This window comes from Branchiostoma floridae, unplaced genomic scaffold (assembly GCF_000003815.2).
Source record: "Branchiostoma floridae strain S238N-H82 unplaced genomic scaffold, Bfl_VNyyK Sc7u5tJ_1421, whole genome shotgun sequence".
Lineage (NCBI taxonomy): Eukaryota > Metazoa > Chordata > Leptocardii > Amphioxiformes > Branchiostomatidae > Branchiostoma > Branchiostoma floridae.
The window spans coordinates 654261-667585 of record NW_023365714.1 but is presented as its reverse complement, the minus strand read 5'-3'; the positions used below and the strand labels follow the sequence as shown (position 1 = coordinate 667585).

The 13325-nt window shown below is 45.7% G+C and overlaps 1 protein-coding gene across 4 annotated transcripts in view; it reads left to right on the top strand.

Moving 5' to 3' along the window:
- Positions 1 to 13325, top strand: part of LOC118407568 (beta-parvin-like) — a 92129-nt gene that overhangs the window by 11116 nt on the left and 67688 nt on the right. The gene's annotated exons all lie outside the window — the stretch shown is intronic.

The following is a 13325-nucleotide window of genomic DNA, read 5'->3' as shown; positions in this document are numbered from 1 at the left end:
ATCTGGCGGTTTTAGATAAATGAGTTTACTTAATTTGTTGTGGCTTGAGTCATTGGTTTTGGTTACAACGAGAACGTCCTTTTGCACTCGCGCCCCCTGGCGTCTTAGCTTTCAAAGCAACGTAATCAGCTACATGAGTAAAACCAGTAACATTTAGCACTACAGTCGAGTCATGTCAAGTCAAATCCTTTATTTGATGATGATGATGACTGGTTTATTCAAACAATTCACATATACACGTCTCTGATGGCAGCCCTAAGGCTGAATTGACAGACACGTTTACATTTACAATTGGAATAAAATCTGTTAAAACTATTCACAACATGTCATCATTACACAAGAATATTTACTGAGTATCACCATTAAGCAATTAAAAAAAAACTATTCACACGGAGTCATCATTTAGCAAGGAAACCATGTTGTTAATCAAATGATGACTTCGTGTGAATAGTTTTTTAAGCTTGACGGCTATCAGGGTAGGATATTGTCGACTAGACTAGAATTATGTCTAATTATAGAAATATTCAGGGGAGGAAACTGCAGCATCATTTTCGATACAGTTCTCTATCCATTCGGCCATTGCACCGCATGATGACGTAAGGGCCGTCATGCATCTTGGTAGGATAATAGCACTGTTTGGGCGTCCCTTATTAGCATGCAAGAGAGGCTTTATATTTTCTCATGTCAACCTTGCCCCCCCCCCCCCCCCCCCAACGACCTAGAGGCCAGAGGACTAGTTAGGTAGGTAAAAAATCCCTCAGGAAAATGGCAACATTAGAATGTGCTGTTCTTATTTCTTTCACATTCCTTCTTCATCTGCAACTTCAGTTCATAATACATCAAGCCTTTTCTCTGGTCACCAAGGTTCCTCCAAGCAACACTCAGGTTGCCAAGTGAGTTGGCGATGTGGGGATGAACAGTGTTCTCGCCATAAAGAGTTTTTCTCATCTCCAGCGCCTGTTCCGCGTAGCTTACGGCCTTTCTGTGATGACCAAGTTGACTCCAGGCAGCTCCTAAGTTGTCAAACGTCGCGGCGATTTTGGGATGCGCAGTGTCCTCACCATGGATACTTCGCCTCATCTTCAGCGATTGTTCATAATAGCCGACAGCCTTTCTGTAATCCCCGAGTTTCCTCCAGGCGGTACCCAGACTGCCAAGTGTACCAACAATGTCAAGATGTGCGGTGTTCTTGCCATGGAGACTCCGCCTCATCTGTAGTGCCTGTTCGTGATAGCCGATGGCCTTTCTGTGATCGCCAAGGTCACTCCATACGATACCCAAGTTGCTAAGTGATATGGCGATATCAGTATGTGCAGTGTCCTTACCATAAATATTCCGCCTCATCTGTAATGACTGTTCATAATAGCTGTTGGCCTTCCTGTAATCACCAAGGTCATGCCAGGCGATTCCTAAGCTGTTAAGTGACGAGGCGATATCAGGATGTGCAGTGTCCTCACCATGGATACCCCTTCTCATCTGAAGTGCCTGTTCGTAAAAACCGACGGCCTTTCTGTGATCACCAAGGTTGCTCCAGCTCTGACCCAAGCTGACGAGTGACTCGGCAGTCTTAGGATGCGCGGTGTTTTCACCGTAGATTCTCCGCCTCATCTGCAGTGACTGTTCGTGATAACTGGCGGCCTTTCTGTGATCACCGATCTTACTCCAGGCGACACCCAAGTTGTAGAGTGGGTCTGCGATGTCAGGATGTGCAGTGTCTTCACCATGGATGCTCCGATGCATCTGAAGTGACTGTTCTAAATGGCTGATGGCCTTTTCATGATCCCCAAGCTCCGCCAAGGCAGACCCCAAGTTGAGAAGAGACGCGGCAATATCAGGATGTTCAGTGCCCTCGCCATGGATACTCCGCCTCATCTGTAGTGCCTGTTGATGGTAGCTGACGGCTTTTCTATGGTCACCTACGTTATTCGAAGTGACACCCAAGTCGTTAAGCACGCGGGCAATGTCAATATGTGTAGTCTTCTCGCCATGGACACTTCGGTACATCTCTAGTGACTGTTTGAAATAAGGTCTCGCCTCTTTGTTGTCACCGAGCTTATACCAGGCGGACCCCATACTGCTAAGTGACAAGGCAATGTCAGGATGTGGCGCGTTCTCACCATGGATACTCCGTCTCATCTGTAGTGCCTGTTGAAGATAGCCGATGGCCTTTCTTTGATCACCAAGGTCACTCCAGGCGGCACCCAAGTTGTAAAGTGACTCGGCAGTGAGAGGATGTGCAGTGTCCGCACCATGGATACTCCGCCTCATCTGTAGTGCCTGGTCATGATAGCTGACGGCCTTTCTGTGGTCACCAAGGTTCCTCCTGGAGTTACCCAGGCCGTTGAGTGACTTAGCGATGTCAGGATGTGCGATATCCTCGCCATGGACACTCAACTCCATCTGTAGTGACTGCTCGAAACAGCTGACGGCCTTTCTGTGATCACCAAGGTGACTCCAATACAGGCCCAAGTTGGAAAGTGACCCAGCGATGTCAGAATGTGCAGTGTTCTCACCATGGATACTCCGCCTCATCCGCAGTGCCTGCTTCCAGGGAATGTCATCCATATGATCAAATCAACATGGCTCTTACCGGTGCAAGGTAAGGCTGCAGTGTCACGGTTGTTGGCTAGGTGGCGCCGCAGTGTCACGGTTGGTGATACTCCGTTGTCTGATATGAAGGTTTTGTGATCAAGATGGGAGAGGTGCTAGTGTTGTGTAAGAGCGCCGGTATAACATCTGTGCCAATGTCAGGTACAACATATCACCACTAGGGCAGTTTTCAAAGTGCCCTGAACACACTAACAAAATATCGACTAATAAAGCAAGAAAACATATATGAAAGGTTCGGTCTTTTTCTTTTACCTACTTTTTCTGAGTTGTAAACTTGTTCGGTTTCTTGTGACTAGAACTGATTAGCCATTGGTTACCGTTCTCATGTAAACCACTATGATGGTCAATTGAGACATCCCTGTTTTCCAAATTTGGTAACTGGGTGTGCGTTTGTTATCTTGTTCCATCTTTGATAATCAAAATAGTTATTACAGGACGCAACAGATCCATTCCGAAATATGGCAACGTCAGGGTGAGAAGTCCTCGTTTCCTTTACATTCCCGTATCATCTGTGACGCCATTCCCTGGAACATGCAGGCATACTGCGGATATCCGAGACAATCGCAGGCAGCACCGACGCTACGTAGAGACTCAGCAATGTCCGGATGTGCCGTGTCCTCACCATGGATACTCCACCTCATCTGTAATGCCTGCCCATGATAGTCGAAGGCCTTACCGATATCTCTAAGAAATCCCCAGGTATTGCCTAAGCTGTAAAGTGACGCGGCAATTTCAGAATGCGGAGTACCGTCACCATAGATAGTTCGCCTCATCTGTAGTGCCTGTTCATAATAACTAACCGCTTTTCTGTGATCACCGAGCCTAAACCAGGCAGCTCCCAAGTCATTGAGTGAGCCAGCAATGAGAGGATGTGCGGCGTTCTTAACATGGATACTCCGGTACATTTGCAGTGTCTGTTCATGGTAGCTGATGGCCTTTCTGTGATCTCCAAGCTTATTCCAGGAAAGACCCACGTTGAAAAGAGACTGAGCGATATCTGGATGTGCAGTGCCCTCACCATAGAGACTCCACCGCATCCGTAATGCCTGCTCATGATAGCTGACGGCCTTTCTGTTATCACCAAGTTTACCCCAGACATTACCCAAGTTGTTAAGTGATAAAGCAATACCAGGGTGTGCAGTGTCTTCGCCATAGATTCTCCGCCTCATCTGTAGAGCCTTTTCACAATAGCTGATGGCCTTTCTGTGATCACCGAGACTCTTACAGGAGGCACCCAAGTTGCCAAGTGACACGGCAATGTCGGGATGTACAGTATTCTCGCCATAGAGAATTTTCCTCATCTGAAGTGACTTTTCATAATAGGCGGCGGCCTTTCTGTGATCGCCAAGGTGACTCCAGTTGTTGCCTAAATTGTTCAGTAACAAGGCAATGTCGGGATGTGCAGTATTGTCACTACCACAGTTACCCAGCGTCATCTGTAGAGACTGTTCAAGATAGCCGATAGCCTTTCTGTGGTCACCGAAGTTCATCCAAGCCAAACCCAAGTTGCAGAGTGACGAACAAATGTTCGGATGTGTGGTGTTCTTACCGTAGATGCTCCGCTGTATTTCTAATGACTGTTCGAGGTACGCAATGCCTTCTTTGTGTTCACCGAGATGTTCGCAGGCTACACCCAAATTCTGCAGTAACCGACCAATTTCAGGATGTGCAACGTCTTTTCCATACTTATGCTGCGCTTCTTGAAGTGCTTTTTCTGCGCATGCCTTCGATTTCTTATAATCACACAGACTTTCGTATACCTTTGTTTGTAGTTTTAAAGAATTGTCAAATAGAACTGATGGGTTCCTCTGGTTGACATCAAATAGTCGCTTCAGTGGTATTGCTGTGTTGTAGTATCTCATCAACTGTTTTACATTGGAGAAGTAAAACACTTTCTGCAATGCCTCATCAATATCTCTGTCCGTTGACATTGACGACAAGGCTGACATGTTCTCCACCTGCCGACGGTTGTTCATGTATGTCCGCAGCCTCAGTTCTGCTGAGATGCTGACCAGCACCATCAGGTGATGTGCGTTCTCACTGTTGATGACTCCGTTCTTGTGCATATTGTCTATTGTCTCCCAGATTGTGGTCGGCTGTATGTTATGGAAAAGAGCCCAGCAAGACACTGCAATGGTTGAAAACCGGTAGATCTCCTTCTTCACATCCACTAACCTGGAATTGATTGTCTCGATCGTATATGTAAACATTTCTGCATTTTCACTGAATGCAGTTTGTGCCAGTAACAAATTGATATCACCGTTTGTGTATTGCAGTATCTCAGTCCATAAGTCGGCATACACATTGACCAAATCCTGTTCTCCTGTGATCAAACACACATTCCCCAGTATACTAGCGAGATGGTAGCCTTTCTTCAGATGAAACTGAAAGTCATCTGCCAGAACTTTGGTCATCTCACTTGGTGTATGAATCAGTCCGCATGTGTTACCCCTGCCCAGTGGAGTCTTGCACGCATGCGGCATGGCTCCATCAAACGCAAACCCGCGCGGTGTGACAGAGTCGTAGAACCAGCTGTCCTGTGGGTCGTCTGAGGTAAAGTCATTTAGTGACTTGATCCCCATGGCCGGGAGAATGGTTTCTCCCAGGTTGATGACTTTGAGATGCAGATAATGAGTGAGATTACGGAAAAACTGGACATTATCTTCTGTTTCCTCCTCGATCAAAATGGCGAATTCCAGATCAGAGTACGGAGTTACCAGTCCTGTGGCTTGTGAACCCAGACCGATCATGGCGTACTTACAGGGAGGGGGGCCCATTACCTCCATACATTCATCTACAAGGCCGGCTGTGAACGTTCTTCGCTGCTCAACAATCCTATCACACAATTCATTGATTGCTTCCGCTCTTTTCTTCTCCACTTTCCTTATCTTCGGGTCGTCATCTTCAAGGCTGTAAGGGTCTGCCTGCTGTTCGATTCTTTTCATCTCACTTTCTACGAAGTCTCGGTCTTCTTTCAACATCAATTTGTGTTTCTCCGCTTCCCCGATGTCCATAGTTTGTTCTTGACTGAGCACATGCTTAATAAACGATCGGGTTATCTTCTGGATTGTTTGTTTAATACTGTCTCTGTCTTCCGCCCTTGCTCTGACCAGTGCTGCATTACAGAGTGCTGCGGCTTTGGTGAAATCTCCTCCGTGTTTAGACCGCATTCCCCTCTTCAGGTAGACTTCACCTAGCTTGTACAGGGGCTCTGCCTCTTTCCTTTGTTGATCTAAATTTGATCCTGTAACAACGGCAGATTGCAGGCCACATAATTTTCCTGATGGGCAGACGTCTACATGTAATTTTCATTGACAAATCCAAACTGTTATCACGATCGCACGTGAGTTTGCCTATGTGTCTGACACGCTTACCTTGTGAACCTGGCATCCAGTCTACTGTGGCTTGGCCAGGCTCTCTTCGGGGCAGATGGGGCTTTCTGCCGCCGGGGGTTTCTTTCGCACCCGGTAGGAGTTGACCATATCGAGGTTTCATCAAACGTCATAACAGGGCCTAAAATTACCCTGGTGGAAGAAAGTTTCATCTGCCTAATAGAGCCTGGCCAATCCAGGTTACTGGATGCCGGGTTACTTGCCCGTTACTATGTAGTCTTGTAATCAACTATCCTTACCTTCGACATGAACGGCCTTAAGCGCAGCTGCAAAGTGTTCCTCAGCTCTGTCCAAGTCCCCTGTCCCCAGGGCCCTGCAGCCCTCCAGCAGATGGTCTTGGTAGGTTCTGTAAAGTATAAAAATCGGTATAAAATTAGTGTGATTTCAACTGAAAATATTAATGCTTGAATGTGAGACTATCAATTCTACTCATCTAGAGTACCTCCATTGTTCAGTATCTCACAAACCTGTCAGTATCCTCCTGTGCTGTTTGACGTGAAGTCGGCAGAGACACGGTCCTTTCGTCGTTACCAGCTTTCCTGTTCCTGGGCAGTCTCGGTTCTTGTTGTGTCTGGGACAAAATGAGTAGGATTTTGCCCGTCAAGTCATTTTGTTTGCAAGAGAAGGAAATATAATTACAGGAAAACATAATTACATTAACCAGCAACTTAGAAAAGAACTGGACTTTGGCTTTCTTACCTTCATTGCTTTTTCCTTGACTTTCTCTGCGTACTTGATGCGATGCTTCAGTGTTTCTCTGCCATCTGAATCTTCACAGCGGTCCAGCGCCGCTCGGTACAGGCCAGCTGCTTTGGTGAATGCTGCCTCGTCCCTGCCAACCCTTCCCTTCTCCAGGTACAGGTCTCCGAGGCTCTTCAAAGACTCTGTTTTGAGACGATTATCTTTATCGACGATCGCCTTTACGAAGGTATTTGTAGAACCTTCAATTAAGGGCATCACGCCGGATCCTTTCATCTTGGTATTTTCCTCTACTTCTTGAAGTGTCTCAGCCACTGCTAATGTGACATTATCTGGATTCCGAGCCCTCAATTTTGTAGGATTTTGATCCTGTGTCAGCTTCGTACATTTCTCCGCATATCTGATACGATGTTGTAAAACCTGCCTCTCCTCCTTACTTCTAAAATATCGCAAAACTTCCTTGTACAGCGCACAGGCCTTGTGGAAGTTCTCCGCTTTTAGTTCCTTCATCTTTGCCTTGTGTAGGTACAGATCTCCAAGACTTTTTAACGCTTCGCACTTCAGGACCTTATTCTCCGTACTGATGGCGTGGATCAGCTGACGTGCGTATCCCTTCTCCACAACATCCAGATCAGAACCGCGGGCGAAGCGCAGGTCCAGCTCCTGAAGCTTCGCCGCCACTGCTAGGTGTTTGTTATTTGTCTTCTCCATGTCTTGTTGTCTTAAAGACGCGCCCTTGGCTTGTTTAAAAAAATCTGTTTCTTCGTCTCCTGTTAATTCAATGTTTATAGTGTCTCCGGCTTGTTCATTAGTGTCTTATTGTAAGGTGTTTTTCACGCTCTAAAACACATTATTGTTGGTCTTGATTTGACAGGTTTGAAGCCACAGACCTAAAGAACAAATACGATCACAATTAGACAGATACAAAACAATCTAGTTTGTTTACGGAAGGCAAGTAGGTTAACCTCCTTCGCGGCTGAAGCTAAGAAGCAACTTAACGCGCTCATGACACCAATGGCACTGAAATATAAGTTCTTTAATACACTCACGTCAACATGTACGTTAGTACAAAATACACACCCTTCTGATGTGTTTGAATATCGAACCTCAGAGTCATACTCATTGTTAAATCCTGCCACCAAATAAAAGTTTTAAAATATCCGTGCGTGACGTTAAAATGAACAGGATAGGCAGTTGGGACTCTGGCAGCACGGCTCGGGAAAAAACTTAATCTTGAGAAGTTGGCAAACATTATGATAACTTGCAATTGCCTGTATTCACGATGCACTGTTTGCTTCTTTTAGAAACGTTTTTCACCAGTCGCGGTGCCAGATAATACACACCGTTACCTGGGCTCGTAACTGGGGTGCATGATGCAATATAGCTTGTGGTGATGTAACCACTACACATAGGTTAATCATTAAACCATCTAAATACCAGCGAATTGCAGACGATGTAACCGCTTGGCCACCATACATCGGTTAAACATTACCTGTCTACAGCGGATTATTAATCATCTAACAGGGGTCACTCAACGATTTACACAGTTTTTTGGGGTGGCCTTAATTTCAGTGACTGCTTTTGAGTGAGACAAGAACAATGTTGCACTCAAGTTGATAGCTTATTCTAACATCACACTCTTTTGACACTAAGCAAACGTTTTCAGTTTACAGTGAAGTATTAAGGCCGTTATTCTTTGTATGGCCAACTTAACTAAGGGCGCGGTCACATACGTGGTGCGATTTGATCCCTCATACGGTTTGTTACACGTGTACACAGCCATTCACGAGTCCTGCAAAGCTCAACCGTCTTGCTACACAAAATGCTTAGATCTGTGGTTGCTTCTGTCTCAGCCAGCTTGAAAATTCTATTGCATCAAAATCGTACGATCGCACGAACTATGTGACCGCACTCTAAACTTGAGACATGGCGTTCTTTTACAAAGTACAGACGTACCCACCTGCTCAGCACACCTGCCCAGTGCATTTATTCAGTACTCACCTGTGCAGTCTTGTTAGGTCTATGTTGTCGGCGGTAACGGAAAATATTGTAACACAAGTTGTTTAGGTCATATGCACGTCCTACTTTCAGGCTGGAGTAAACCTAAACATCGGAGGTCCCAACTCGCGACTGGCTCCGTGAATAAGGAAGTGCCCAGGTGTGAAAAGCACATCTGAACTTTGCACCAGCGTCCCCTGGCGTCTTAGCGTAAAATAGCACAAGGCCACACGTCAACGACTAAAACGGGCGGCATGGATTGTTTGCTAGTTGAGGCCGTACTGGGCACGAACAGGCTACGTATCAGTATGAAATGTGGTTATACGCAATTGTCAAAATCGCAGTTATGGGAGTTCATTTCGGCATGACGTGCCGACTCTGTATGATATGTTGCTGTGAGGCAGTTCGTAAAATAGGGACACGCAGTGCAGCAGTCGCTGTGATAGACTACAGGACATCCACTTGATACTTAAGTATGTTTGTTGTTCGGTAGGTAGCGTTTTGCTCTTCCATTGTTTAGCAACCCGTGAGTCAAGAAGACCTTATAAAGTTAGGAAAGTAACCTTTACTCGTTACTACTTTATTTATTTATCAAGCATATCCATTACAACATGGAGGTACATGTAATTGCTCACCTCTACTAGTTGTCTCCAATTAACATACAAAATACATAAGAAAATAATAAGAAACAAAATGGTACAGTTAACAGTATCATTGTGATGTAGTTAAAAGTATCAATGAGATGGAGATTATAACTTGACTTATGTGCTCAAATTTACAATTTGCAAGTTATTATTTGAATGTCTGCCTATATTACTCTTCATTAAATGGAAAAATGTTGAAATTGAAACCAGAGGAAATGTTTGACAACAAACAAGAAACCTGTATTTCAATTACCAATAGTTGTTAACTTCGTTTGTAGATGTGTAAATAGTGTACATTTTGCGAATTTAGTCTACAATATTTGCATTCCGTTGACATCATTTGGATACATGTTTTAACTATTCAAATCAGTTCGTCTCTCAAAATGCTCCAATGTTTGTAAAACAATGTTTGAACAATTCAGTCATTCTGCAGTATGAATGATGAGACAACCATGTTGTCTTTTTAATCTGGTAATCACGATTTGGTCCTGCTTCCTTCTTACAAACCTGCCAGACCTTTGGGCAGCCCAGACGGGCAGGTTTGCTGATAAATGAGATGGTTCTTCAGGGGCACAGTGCTGTTTGCAGCATTAGTTTCGTCCGGCAAGTTCTGGTACCTTGTCTGAGACCCTACCCCCTTGATGGGCGGAAGTGGAGGCCGCAGAACCGCAGAACCCTTATCAAAGCTGTACGGAAGCGGGACTGTTCCCGATCTTCCTGCCCGGCTCCCTACGTCATCAGATGCAGGACCTGCTGCCCTTGCCGCGGAGGCATCCTGCCCGGTGTGAGCACGGCCGCTGGTTGGTGCGTCGTTTGTGCTGCTGCGAACATCACTGAGGTCTGGTACAGGGGTAGGGCTCGTCTTTGCCCTCGTCTTTATACACCGGATTGCGAGGAGAATGGCTGAGGTGAGGAGAGAGCCAACAACCCCGCCAAGTAAACCACTGAGGAAGGCTGAGAGGGAGAAGGAACCGGGAGGAGACGTACTTCCGCCTTCTGTGACTCTTGACTGGGTAGTACTTGGAGTAGCTGATGGAGAATATTTCAAATGAAAGTGTTCAGTACTTGGATTATCAGTCGGGGAAGATGGCGAGTGGAGGCGGGTGGCACTTGAAGGGGTTGATGGAGAAGATGCGGAGTAAAAGTGAGTTTTACTTGGAGTTCTTTGAGAGTTGGTTGTACTTGAGGTTGCTGCCTGAGAAGATGAAGAGTGAAAGTGTGTGGGGCTTGGAGCAGCTGTTGTGGAAGATTCCAAGTCAAATTGTTTGGTACTAGGAGTATCTGTCGGGGAAGATGACGAGTGAGAGTGAGTAGAAATGTCAGTAGTTGTCGGAAAAGATTCCAAATTAAAGTTTGTGCTACTCGGAGTGGTTGGGGAAAATACGGAGGGAAGGTCGGTGGTACTTAGAGTTGTTGTTGGAAAAGATGGAGAGTGAACGTCGGTGGTACTTGGAGTTACTGTTGTGGAAGATTCCAAGAGAAAGTTGGTGGTACTTAGAGTCGTTGTGCTCTGATCTACAGGAGACGAGGTACTTGGGGTGGAGGATATATCTGTTGTTGTCTCTTCACAGATCAGATCGTCAGGATTTATATCGTGTAGTAAGCTTTTCCCTGTAAGGTTAGCAGGACCGGCACAGGTGATCTCGCTCTCAAATGGGTAAGAACCGGTCATTCTTTGCTTAAAGGGGCACATCCTGTAGTCACACTGCCAGGGGTTGTTAGATATGTCAACAGTTGAAATGGGAGCCAGTATGTCATACGCCATGGGTGGGAGTGTCTCCATCTGGTTGTCGTCCAGGCTAAGGTATGACAGCGCTGACGTACTTAGATTCGATAAGTCCTCAATAGGGAAAGTGCTGATGTTGTTGTGAGATAAATGCAATGTCGGGAGCGCTGGCAAATTTACAAACGCACCATCTCAAATGGTGATGATGGTGTGAAAGGCAGGGTATAAGTATTGTAGTTGGTGCAGATTCACAAACGTGCCGGCTGTGATGGTTGTTAGGTGGTTTTCCCGAAGGCGAAGTTCACGGAGCTGCGGGGTGACGTGAAAAGTTTCTGTTTCGATGCTGCTGATGTCATTTTGGTGCAGATAAAGGTCCTCCAGGTTATCAAGTCCCTCAAACATGTCAGCTGTGAGGTCGGTTATCTGATTATTGTGCAGACGCAGATATCGCAGTTGGTGCAGATTCACAAACGTGGCTGCTGTGAGGTTGGTTAACTGGTTACTGTACAGATACAGACGTCGCAGTCGGGGCAGGTTTACAAACGTGGCTGCTGCGATGGTTGTTATGTGGTTGTTCTCAAGGCTAAGATAACGGAGCTGCGGCGTGACGTGGAAAGTTTCTGGTTCGATGCTGCTGATGTCATTATGGTGCAGATAAAGGGTCTGCAGATTATCAAGTCCCTTAAACGTGTTAGCTGTGAGGTTGGTTAACTGGTTACTGTACAGATACAGACGTCGCAGTCGGGGCAGGTTTACAAACGTGGCTGCTGCGATGGTTGTTATGTGGTTGTAATGAAGGTAAAGATTACGGAGCTGCGGGTTGACGTGAAAAGTTTCTGTTTCGATGCTGCTGATGTCATTTTGGGACAGATCAAGGGTCTCCAGATTATCAAGTCCCTCAAACATGTCAGCTGTGAGGTTGGTTAACTGGTTATTGAACAGACTCAGAGTTTGCAGCTGGGGCAGGTTTACAAATGTTCCCGCCTCGATAATGCTGATATGATTGTTATGCAGGTAAAGGACCTCTAGGCTATCAACTCCCACAAACATGTCAGCTCGGATGCTGGTTAACTGGTTATTATAAAGGTACAGTTCAGTTAAGCTTGTCAAGTTGTGGAACGCCCCGCTGTTGATTACGGAGATCTGGTTGTAACTAAGACGTAATTCTGTCAGTCTGCTGTACCTGGAGAAATCGGACTGGTTTAAGGTTGTGATGACGTTTTGATGCAGGTCCAGGATAGTGACGTTTGTAGGCAGGTCCTGAGGAACACTGCTGAGGCCTCTGTTGCTGCAGTCACAGTCTGATGAACAGCTGCTGCTGCAGGCTGCGGTCGGTCCGGCTTCCTTCAGCATGATCAGCAGAAGAAGCAGCATCTTCTCCATCTTGTTTGGCATTTTGTCTGTGGGAAGGAGAGGAGCCATGACATGTGATCACATACCCTGACTTTGACTTTAAAATTCAGATTGTTTATTATTTTGATCACATACTCAATTCTTACAAAAAATCTCTTGCCAGGATCCTGGCATGGCCGATGTTCATGCATTTTAGTAATAAAGTCATAGCACGATTTAAGGGCGGAAAATTTGACCTTGTATCCCCAACAGGCCCTGATGCTGAGTCATTGGGAAAGGCACTTAGCAGGTAGGTATTTGCAATCTAATTCACGAACAATCTACATTCAAAATATCAGGACAATCTACTCTGGCGTTCTCTAGTTATTCACACAGAGACACACAGTCACACGAACCCTCTTCAGGACGTCCTCACGGATGTAACGTAAGACTTGAGGTCCCGTGTTTGAGCATATTGACCCTGCCCTTTTCTACTGAGTAGGGATCCATCCCAGTGTGAGTGGATCAAGCCTTAAAGTACGGTCTTACTCAACTTGTATACATGATGTACAGAACTGGCTAAAGGCGGTTTATCGATCGCCTAGGTCGGTTGTGAAGCAAACAAATAAACAAACATAAACAAATCCCTGGGCTGACAATGCTACGTCTGAGGAAGGTTGAATCATATACAGGTATTAATTTCAAGTAGTTTTGAATATAAACAGAAAACTTACCACGAGGCCGTCTCTAGAAGAGTTAAAGGAGCCCACAGCTGTCTGGTTCAGCCTGCTCTACGATTTTAAGCCGTCTTACTTAATCTGTTTGCGGCGCTCCTAAACAAAACCTTGAAACTGCGCACCTCCTACTTATCATACTACCTTTGTGCATAGTGTTGCACACACACTCTCCCAGATACCAAGGGGA